Source organism: Lepidochelys kempii, chromosome 11, assembly GCF_965140265.1.
Source record: "Lepidochelys kempii isolate rLepKem1 chromosome 11, rLepKem1.hap2, whole genome shotgun sequence".
Lineage (NCBI taxonomy): Eukaryota > Metazoa > Chordata > Testudines > Cheloniidae > Lepidochelys > Lepidochelys kempii.
This window is the reverse complement of record NC_133266.1, coordinates 80,176,945-80,187,921: the sequence shown is the minus strand read 5'-3', so window position 1 is coordinate 80,187,921 and position 10,977 is coordinate 80,176,945. Positions and strand designations below refer to the sequence as shown.

Sequence of the window (10,977 nt, the reverse complement as noted above, 5' to 3'; positions counted from 1 at the left end):
CCCCACATCCCCAGTGTTTCCGCCCCGCATGGACGGCCTTTTGGGGGAGGCTCAGGCTCCCCTGGCCTCTGATACGGGCTGCCCATGCTCAGCTCCTTCCACGCTCTGGAGAGGAGCAGCACCCAGGGGTGGGGCTGAGCCGGGAGGCGCTGGGTGAGGGGCAGAGGCCTCGGGAGCTGAGACCGCAGGGACACAGCGTGAGGCACCATCCCAGGCATCCCCATGAAAGGAGCAGAACAGGGTTTACCTGGGGTGGGGAGTGTATGGAGAGCGTCTCAGGGCCGGTGGAGATGTATTGCCCTGGTGAGCAAGTGTGGCTAAAACACAGGCCTCGCTGTGAGCAGGATTTGAACCTGCACAGGGAAACCTGAATGGATTTCGAGTCCAACGCCTTAACCGCTCGGCCCTCACAGCTGTGAGTGACGTGGCCTCCAGTGGCAGTCTCTACTGGAGCGGCTGGAAGCCGACGGGAGGGAGCTCTCCACCCTCAACGAGCAGCCGTAGCCATGTTGGCAGGAGAAGCTCTCCCAGCACCATAGCACTGTCCACACCGGCGCTTAGGTCCGTGTAACTTGTGTCACTCGGGGGGTGGCTTATTCACACCCCTGAGCCACATACGTTCTACCGACACAAGGGGGAGTGTAGACGCAGCCTTAGCAGAGACGCGATTAAGATCCACTTCCTGGACACTACTGTGCTAATAAACGATGGTCACATAAACACCACCCTATACTGGAAACCTACTGACCGCTATTCCTACCTGCATGCCTCCAGCTTTCACCCTGACCACACCACACGATCCATCGTCCACAGCCAAGCTCTGCGATACAACCGCATTTGCTCCAACCCCTCAGACAGAGACAAACACCAACAAGATCTCTATCAAGCCTTCTTACAACTACAATACCCACCTGCGGAAGTGAAGAAACAGATTGACAGAGCCAGAAGAGCACCCAAAAGTCACCTATTACAGGACAGGCCGAACAAAGAAAATAACAGAACGCCACCAGCCGTCACCTTCAGCCCCCAACTAAAACCCCTCCAATGCATTATTAAGGATCTACAACCTATCCTAAAGGACGACCCAACACTCTCACAAATCTTGGGAGACAGGCCAGTCCTTGCCTACAGACAGCCCCCCAACCTGAAGCAAATACTCACCAACAACCACATACCACACAACAGAACCACTAACCCAGGAACCTATCCTTGCAACAAAGCCCGTTGCCAACTGTGCCCACATATCTATTCAGGGGACACCATCCCACGGCCTAATCACATCAGCCACACTATCAGAGGCTCGTTCACCTGCACATCCACCAATGTGATATATGCCATCATGTGCCAGCAAGGCCCCTCTGCCATGTACATTGGTCAAACTGGACAGCCTCTACATAAAAGAATATATGGACACAAATCAGATGTCAAGAATTATAACATTCATAAACCAGTCGGAGAACACTTCAATCTCTCTGGTCACGCAATCACAGACATGAAGGTCGCTATCTTAAAACAAAAAAACTTCAAATCCAGACTCCAGCGATAAACTGCTGAATTGGAATTCATTTGCAAATTGGATACTATTAATTTAGGCTTAAATAGAGACTGGGAGTGGCTAAGTCATTATGCAAGGTAGCCTATTTCCCCTAGTTTTTTCCTATCCCCCTCCCCCCCAGATGTTCTGGTTTAACTTGGATTTAAACTTGGAGAGTGGTCAGTTTGGATGAGCTATTACCAGCAGGAGAGTGAGTTTGTGTGTGTGGTTTTTGGGAGGGGGGGGGAGGGGGTGAGAGAACCTGGATTTGTGCTGGAAATGGCCCAACTTGATGATCACTTTAGATAAGCTATTACGAGCAGGACAGTGGGGTGGGAGGAGGTATTGTTTCATGATCTCTGTGTATATAATGTCTTCTGCAGTTTCCACGGTATGCATCCGATGAAGTGAGCTGTAGCTCACGAAAGCTCATCCTCAAATAAATTGGTTAGTCTCTAAGGTGCCACAAGTACCCCTTTTCTTTTTACGAATACAGACTAACACGGCTGTTACTCTGAAAACTGGAAAAAGTGTGACCTTAAGGGGTTGCCACACTAAAGAGCTCCTCCCAGGGACTGTTCAAGAGCACCAGACCTATGGCAGGGAAACAGCCTGGAGAATGGGATTTTCAAAAGGGCTGAAGCAGGTTAGGCAAGTCCATAGGAGTTAGGTGCTTTGGAGGTTCCCACCAGACACCTAAATACCATTGAAAGTGTGGCCCAAAGTGCTTAAACACTAGGACCCTGAGGCTCAGCTGGTGTCAGTCAGGGAGGCTGAGAATCCGTGATAACGTCTCCTGTTAACCAAGAGCACCCGCCCCTGCGCTCAGATAGCCAGGGAGAGAGCAGGAGACAGCACTGGGCGCACAGATTCATGATTATGAATTATCTGCTCTCCTGAAATCTTCCCCTTTGGGCTCTGCTCTGAGCAGCCAGGGAAGCTGGGACCCCAAGGGCTCTCCCAGGATCTGGGCCCCTCTGGGCTGGGCAGTCACAGTGCTCTGAATGAAGCTCTGATCCACGAGTAATAGGGGCACACAGGAACTGATAATAACCCAACCTGCTGGGCCAAATCCCTCCCCCTGCCCTGCTCAAATACAATGAGAGAAACCCCCAGCAGCGCCCCTTACCCAGGAATCCCGTCACAGCCTCCTGGAGATTGTTCTCTCGAGGGAAATCCCGGATTCTCTTTTCCAGCTCAGGGGACTCAGGCGCCGGATGCGGAGACATGACCTTCTCATCCCTGCAGAGACATGAGCGTGTTTATTCCTCCCCCTCCTTTGCTCTAAGTTCCTGCCCCCCAGAGCCAGATGGGGAGTGGGTGGCAGCTGGGCCACAGGCAGGGCTAACGGGGCCGTGACCTCTGCTGCCCAGGGAATTTACTGCCTGCACGATCTGCCGGGGCCGGCCTGGAGACTGGGGGCCTCTCTCCATCCAGAGAGAAAACCCAGCCCAGGCAGGGCCAGCTCCCCTCACACCTGGCCCAGCCCCACGTTCCCTACAAGGGCCTGGAGGGGCTTCTCCCAGGGATGAGAGAGGGGCTCATTCTCCAGGCCCAGCTTCTTCTCAGCTTCTCCTCTCAGCCTCCAAGGGGCCTGGTCACTCCCCGTGGGGTGGGGGTTCTGGGACCGGGACACTGCCCCACGAGGGCCTGGGCTGGGACACTCAGCTCTTTCCCCACAAGCCCTTGGGCCCCCCTCACACGGGACAGGCTTTGGGCCATGACAGAGCTGGGGCCAGGTCCCAGCTGGGCCCTCGGGGTGACAGGCTCTCAGCCCCATTAATGATCCCCCAAGCCAGCCTGGTCCCAGGGAGGGTTCTCCAGCCCAGAGCTGTGGGGCACTCCCCTTCCCAGGGTGGGTCACACAGACACAGCGGCAGCAGCCCCAGGGCTATGGGGATGGAGGGGGGCTGGATCCAGAGGGTGAGACCGTCCCACGGTCGGGATGCTGGGTCTGCTTCCTGGGCTCTGAGCCCTGGTCAACACTAGGACTTTAGGTCGAATTTAGCAGCTTTAAATCGATGTAAACCTGCACCTGTCCACACGATGAAGCCCTTTATTTCGACTTAAAGGGCTCTTAAAATTGATTTCCTTACTCCACCCCTGACAAGTGGATTAGCGCTTAAATCAGCCTTGCTGGGTTGAATTTGGGGTACTGTGGACACAATTCGAGGTATTGGCCTCCGGGAGCTATCCCAGAGTGCTCCATTGTGACTGCTCTGGACAGCACTCTCAACTCAGATGCATGATTGTTTGCTGTTGCTCTGACGGAGGGAGGGGCGACTGAGGACACGGCTTACAGGGTTGGCTTCAGGGAGCTAAAATCAACAAAGGGGGTGGCTTTACATGAAGGAGTATTTCAGGCAGGACTTCACGGGGGGTTCCAATAAGAAATGGTGCACCTAAGTTATTGTTCTTATTGGAACAAGGAGGTTAGTCTGGCCTCTGATTGATACATGGCTAGATTTACCTTGCTGCACCTTCTCTGTGAGTGACTGCAGTGTGACCTAGAGGAATGAGTCCCCTAGACGGGGTGGGGGGGGGTGTTTGCAAATGAGTATAAAACAAATCTGGTTTATTTCTTGTTTTGATCCACTCCATCTATCTTTTACATCTTTGGCTGACAGCAGATGGTGCAGAAGGACTGCATGCCATCCACTTCTCATGGCTGTTTGGCAGAAGATGGTACAATAGGACTGCATGCCATCCTCATCGCTTGCCTGCCCGGCAGAAGATGATGCAATAGGACTGCTAGCAATCCGTATCGCTTGCCTGCTCACCATAAGATGGTTCTATAGGACTGACTGCAGGACTAAAGAGAATGACCGGATCAAGTCACTCCAAATTTAGTCCCTGCGCCCATGTCTGCCCAGGCGCTCCTGATCGACCTCACACAGGCCACCAGGAGCACCTCGGACATGACGATGACGGCTACCAGTCCTATTGCACCGTCCGCTGCCACAAGGCAATGGGTTGCTGCTGCTGTGTAGCAATGCAGTACCACGTCTGCCAGCACCCAGGAGACATAGGGTGACGGTGAGCTGAGCGGCTCCAGGCTTGCCGTGGTATGGCGTCTGCACAGGTAACTCATGAAAAAAGGCGCAAAACCATTGTCTGCCCTTCCTTTCACGGAGGGAGGGAGAGAGGGAACGGAGGCCTGACGATATGTGCCCAGAACCACCCGCGACAATGTTTTAGCCCCATCAGGCATTGGGATCTCAACCCAGAATTCCAATGGGCAGCGGAGACTGCGGGAACTGTGGGGTAGCTACCCACAGTGCAACGCTCCGGAAGTCGACGCTTGCCTTGGTCCTGTGGAAGCACTCCGCCGAGTGAATGCACTTAATGCCCTTAGAGCATTTTCTGTGGGGACGCACACACTCGACTATATAAAACCGATTTCCAAAACACCGCTTCTATAAATTCGACCTAATTCCATAGTGTAGACATACCCTGACTGTGGGGGCAGACGGAGCCCGGGTGTATCTGCTCACAGCACTTCTGACACCCCAGAGGGGAAGGAGAGACAGAGCAGAGAGTCAGTGGCCATGGCCCAGCCGGCCCCCTGCCCCAGACGGGTCACTCTGCTCCCCCAGCCCGGCCCCACAGGCTGCTCCCCCAGTGGGGTGGAGACTCTGAAGGGCTGTGCTAGAGGGAGCAGAGCCCCGTTCACACCAGATGTTCCGCAGGGACGGGACGGCCGGGTCCTCTGTGCTGAGCCCAGGGCTGGAACAGCCTTTCACCAGCCTCCCCCACCTCCCCAACAGCCCAAACTCCTGTCTCTCTGCAGCCCTGGGCCCCTGGCCCTGCAGACGCCCCGGGCCGTGCGCCCTGCACTGAGTTACCCTGTCAGCCCGAGTGACTCAGGGGCCGTCCCCTCCCTGCACTGGGCTCTGGGTGCATCCGACACTGTCTCACCTGCAGCAATTCCAGCACCGGCTGCTGACGCTTCCCCTCCAGCTCCGTGATCAGGGCGCTGAGCCGGGAAATCTCCTCACCCAGGTGGGTGGCATTGTCCTCCCTCCTCCTCCCAATCTCCTCGCCCAGCTCTCCCAGCCGGGCCAGGAGGAGGCGCTCCTGTTCGGCCAGCAACTGGTGCAGCCCCTCGCACTTGGACACCACCAGCGGCCGCTCCACTTCCGTCTGCCTCTGGGGTGCACAGAGAGACGCAGGGGCAGGGCAGGGACCCGGGGAGAGCGGGTGTCTTGGGAAATGGTACAAAGCCTTGTCCGGGCTCCCCAGAGCGTTTCATTCAATCTCTTTGCCAGAGTAACCGTGGCTACACGAGAGCTTTTGCTAGTATAAAAACGTGACCCAAAATCACCAGCCCCCAGCCCGTCCCCACCACTGTCCCAGCACCAGAGTGAAGTGCAGACCAGGCCGTGGCAAATGGTGCTTCCCAAACTGCCCAATGGCATCACTGGGACGTCTGACACTCGAACCCTGGGATCAGCAAAAGTCTCCCCCTGCTCCGCCCGACCCCTGCCACATCTGTGCCTATTCGGTGTTTTACTGGCCTCTCCCTCCGCCCCCCCTTTCCGCCTCCCCCGTGCTAGAGAGACAGAGCCAGAGGCTGCTCCCAGCTACCCTGGTGTAAACCCATTGACCCCAGTGGGAACTAACAGCAGGGTCCCAGAGGAGTCTGACCTGACCCCACTGACTTCGGTGGGCTCACTCCTGGTGTACACCAGGTACCTGAGAGCAGAGTCTGCCCTGCACTGGTTAAAATGGCCCTGACCTGTCTCCCTGTAGCGACCCTGGAAACCCTTTAACCTTCTGAATGACCCAGACCCCAAGCAGCGCAGAGACCCCCTGCTGCTGTTGCTGACGCCCCTGTGCAAAGCGGCCGGGCAGGGCAGGGCACCTACCAGGAGCCTCTCCCTCTCCTTGTCCCAGTCGGATTTCAGGCCCAGGAGCTCTTCTGTCTCCTCCCACAGATGCTGCAGGCGGGTCAGGATTTGCTCCTGCAAACAAACAATGGCTCTGGGGGCTGGTTTGGGGTCACTGGTTTGGGCCCAGCGATAACATCGTCACTGAGCAGAGTGAGGCTGTGGGAGCAGGTCCCCCTTCTCCAACCCTCTGAAAAAGTGACCTCAGCTCCAAGGTAGCTCCCCGGCAGAGCTGCTGGGCCTGGCCCGCTCCGGCCCAGCACCATCATCTCCAGGCTGTTTCCCTGCCATAGGTCTGGTGCTCTTGAACAGTCCCTGGGAGGAGCTCTTTAGTGTGGCAACCCCCTTAAGGTCACACTTTTTCCAATGAGGAAAGTCACTTGGCTTCACCGCCTCCTGACTCTGAATCTCAGAGCCTTCAACACCCCTGCTTCACATCAGCAAGTCCACCTGAGTTGGACACCCAAGGGAGACTTGCAGGCCCCCAGGGAGCCATGTACCCCCACTTCCTTACCCTGGAGTGACTCTCAACCTGCACTGTAAAAGCAGGGGGGGTTATTACAGGGGCAGTCAACAGGCAGACCGTGGGCCAAGTCTGGACCACCAGCTGCTTTCCAGCAGATCCTGAAATCTTTTTATTATTTTATTATGATCAAGATTGTTATCATTTTTTATTATTTTCTCTGAAATCTGGACCTTGACTATGCCTTGACCAAGAAATTTGGACCTTTATAAAAAATAATTGACTCTCCCTGTTTTTTGACATGTCTGGAACACAACGCAGACAGTGCTTAGTGAAGACAGAGAAGGGAAAGGTCCATCTGGGTCAGTCCCAGAGCCCTCTGTCCCCTCTGTCGTCCGAGCCCACAAGCTCCTCTCCTGCCTCCAGCTGCCCACACTTAGAACCCCAGCCTAGTCCTTTGTCCTCCAGCTGGGCACACTTGGCTGGCTTCCCATGGAGGGTGGGCCGTCCATGGTCATTTATTGTTTGGTGCCAAATGTCCAGACAATTGGAATGGCCATTGTCTTCTGGGACACTCCATGGGCATGGGGCCCCAGGCAGCCAGCTGTCCCTAATGCCTGTATCTCTGGGTCTCTACAAGTAACACCTTTCCCCCCTCCCCTCACCTACTTAACCATGGGTAAGGCTAAGATTTTGTCAGGGATATTTTTAGTAAAAGTCACGGCAGGTCACGGGCAATAAAGAAAAATTCACAGAAGCCCGTGACCTGTCCACGGGGAGTTCAGCTGCGGGGTCCCCACACCGCTCACAGTGGCTGGGCAGCTGTGGGGGCTCGCTTGGAGCTACGAGCTGAAGTCACAGAGGTCTCTGGAAGTCACGGATTCCGTGACTTCTGCAACCTCTGTGAAAAACTCATAGCCTTAACCATGTGTAACCCATGCCTGCTTGGTGTGGCACTCTGTCCCCCTTCAGCAGCACCTAGACCAACTAAAGATGTGTGAACCTCCTACAGTCTTGGACAGGAGAACAGGTCTTTTAGCTCACGCAGTAGAGGCTCGTCCATTAAGCTCCACAGGTCCCCCTCTTTGATCCCAGCTGACGACAACGGGGGTCTGTGGGTGTTAAACATGCACCACATAGGGGACACTGAGGCACACACAATATTCATCCAAACTATTATGAAAAATTCCCACTGCACAACAATCCCATTATTACGCAGCTCCCTGGCTCTAACCCAGGGCTGGTCAGACACACGGGGGGGCTCTGTAGCTGCAGAGAAGCTGCCCCTGTAACTCCAACCATGCAGATAACTGTTCCCTACCCTGTGCTCCTGGGCAGCCTCCTCCATGGGAACCACCGTGCGAGTGCGGTGCGCCCAGGATCAGTCACACACCAAGCAAAGGGGGGTTTGATCCTCCTCGCAGGAGAGTTTCAGAGCCTCCTGGTGCCTGTCACCCACTCTCTGCCCCTCGGGCTCTGGCCCCGCCTGCAGCCTCAGGCATTTCACTAGCTCCGCCAGGTTCCCCAGCTGCCCGTGGGGACGCAGGTCTCTCTGCAGGGCGCTTTCTCTGCACTGGGGGCAGGAGAAGTTTGGCTCCGGCTCCCCCCAGCACTGGCTGAGGCAGGCCCGGCAGAAGTTCTGCCCACACTCAATGGTCACCGGGTCTGTGAAATACTCCAGGCAGATGGAGCAAGTCACTTCATCCTGCAAGCTCCCAGCTAGGTCCCCGGCAGCCATGGTCCAGCTGCACTTTCCTGAGCAGAGGAACTAGCCAGCAGCCCTTGAAATCTTTTTTTTTGAGTCGATTGCACAACCAGGAGCCAATCACCCTCACCGGCGGGAAATTTAAACAAAACCAAAACCAAAGCAGAAGCCGCGCCCCCAGAAAAGCCCCCAAACAAGCAACCAGCTACTTAAAGAAATGAAGAGGTGATTTAATTACATACACAAAGAAGCCAAGGCTGCTCCCCTGTTTCTACGTCCCAGGATCACATTAGCAATGGGAGTTGGTTTTCAGCTCTTTGTCCTCTGTGACACGTAAATCCTTCTCCTAGTCACTGCTTTCCAGGCTACCGTTCCCGAGGCTCTAGGTGCGGCCACCCGTCTCCATTCCCAGCTATAGGGCCTTGCTTTTGGCTGCATTTGTTTTACTAATCCCAGTTTACCAAACTCTCCAGGCTGCTCCATACAACGGCCCCATCATCAGCATTATTTACCACTCCTCCAAGCTGTGTTAGCCACAGTGATTTTATACTTCCTTCCAGATCGTTAACTAAAAAGTTGAGACGTGAGGGGGCTACAGCCAATCCCTGTGGGGCCTCATTAACAGCTCCCCCATTCAGTGATGATGCCCCATTGACAGGTACAAGGTCAGACTTGGGGTCACAGAGCAGGGGGATTATTTTCCTACTGTTTTATAATGCACCTCATTTATTTATTCACAGGCTCCACCCACAGTGTCTGTCTGTCACTGTTGTATCTGGGCCCTTCTGGGACAAGTCTAGTCTCATTTACACTGGATCCACTCCAAAGTGAATCCAGGCCATCCCTCCCAGCCTGCCCACGAATGCTGTCTGTGGAGATCTATCCCAGGAAACAGCCTCACTCAGCCATGCTAGGGCTGGTGCCCTGATTTCTTGGCTTCTGTGGAAACACTCCCAATGGCCTTTCCCCTCCCCCTTCCCGCACATGCTGCCCCAGGCTGGGCAGATCCCATCTGTCTAGGGTTTGCCCCGCTTCACCTGCCACCTTTCCACTCAGGGGACTCAGGGCACTTCAGTAATTCAACAAATGCCCTTGCTTTATTAGCACTGTGTCCAGGCCCTACTCAGGTATCAGGCCCCATTGTGCCAGGTGCTGCATACATACAGAACAAACAGACAGTCTCTGTCCCAAAGAGCTGCAATCTCCCTGCTTCCCTTCTCCCTGCAGGAAACCCTCTTTGCTACATCTTGGACCCGCTCCCACTGCTCTCTGGGTGATTGGCACTTTCACTAGCTCAGGGCCTTGGAACATTTTCTACGTGTTTCTGAGCCTCCGAACCATTTAATAAAATCACATCTCTGGGTGAGTTATGGCTTTGCTCCTCCCCCACCAAATGGGAGCATCCTGAATGCAGCCAAACAGCTGTTTTGTGGTGGGCAGAAGGCCCTGGAAGGGTGGGGGAGGAGTTGGTCAGCGGGAGATGCTCTGGGGGATGGCAGAGCTTGGCTGCCGGTGGGTGCAAAGCACCCACTAATTTTTCCCCATGGGTGCTCCAGCCCCGGGACACCCATGCAGTCAGCGCCGATGATGCCCTCCCCCAAATCAAAAGTCCTCGAGATTTTGGGTGCATCTCTCCATGTTGTAAATGTTACCAGCTCCTGTGTGTGTGTGTCTCTCTGGGTGGGGGGTCTGTGTGTGTTGATGCTTAAGTTGATTGTGAGGTCACGGATGCCAACAGCAAAGACTGTTTGGCCTCAGCATTCTTGCCCTGCCTTCAGTCTGCCAACTGCCTTGGTTGACAACGGCTGGTGACCCAAGGAGCTGCTGAGAAACGCGGACTATCCCTCTGTCAACAACTTCTTGCATCAGCTTTTTCCACAGGTTTTCGACAAAAGATGAGTTTTTACAGAAGGTAATTCCCAGATTCTTTTCCTGCTCCTTCGATCGCACATGATGGGTTGGTGCCTCCTTCCCCTCGGGCAGGGGTGGCCGACCTGGGGCTCCGGGGCCGCACGCGGCTCATCAGAGGTTAATACGCGGCTCCTTGCACAGCGCTGACTCCGAGGCTGGAGATACAGATGCCAACTTTCCAATACGCTGTGGGGTGCTCACTGCTCAACCCCCTGCTCTGCCCCAGGTCCTGCCACCTCTCCACCCCTTCCCCCTAGTCCCCTGCCCCTTCCCCCGAGCCTGCCATGCCCTCGCTCATGCCCCTTCCCCACCAGAGCCTCCTGCGCACTGCAGAACAGCCGATTGCGGCGGGCGGGAGGAGTGGGGAGGGAGGGGGAGGCGCTGACAGGGGGGGCTGCCGCTGGGCGGGAGGTGCAGGGGGCTGGAAGGGGTGGTGGATGGGGGGCTGCTGGCGTGTTACTGGGGCTCTTTGGCA

General features: G+C 55.5%; 1 non-coding gene across 1 annotated transcript; it reads right to left on the bottom strand.

Annotated features, from left to right (window-relative positions):
* Nucleotides 1-332: 332 nt before the first annotated feature.
* On the bottom strand, nt 333-414 carry TRNAS-CGA (transfer RNA serine (anticodon CGA)). Its single transcript has one exon. It is a non-coding gene; the product is annotated as a tRNA-Ser (tRNA).
* Nucleotides 415-10,977: the final 10,563 nt, after the last annotated feature.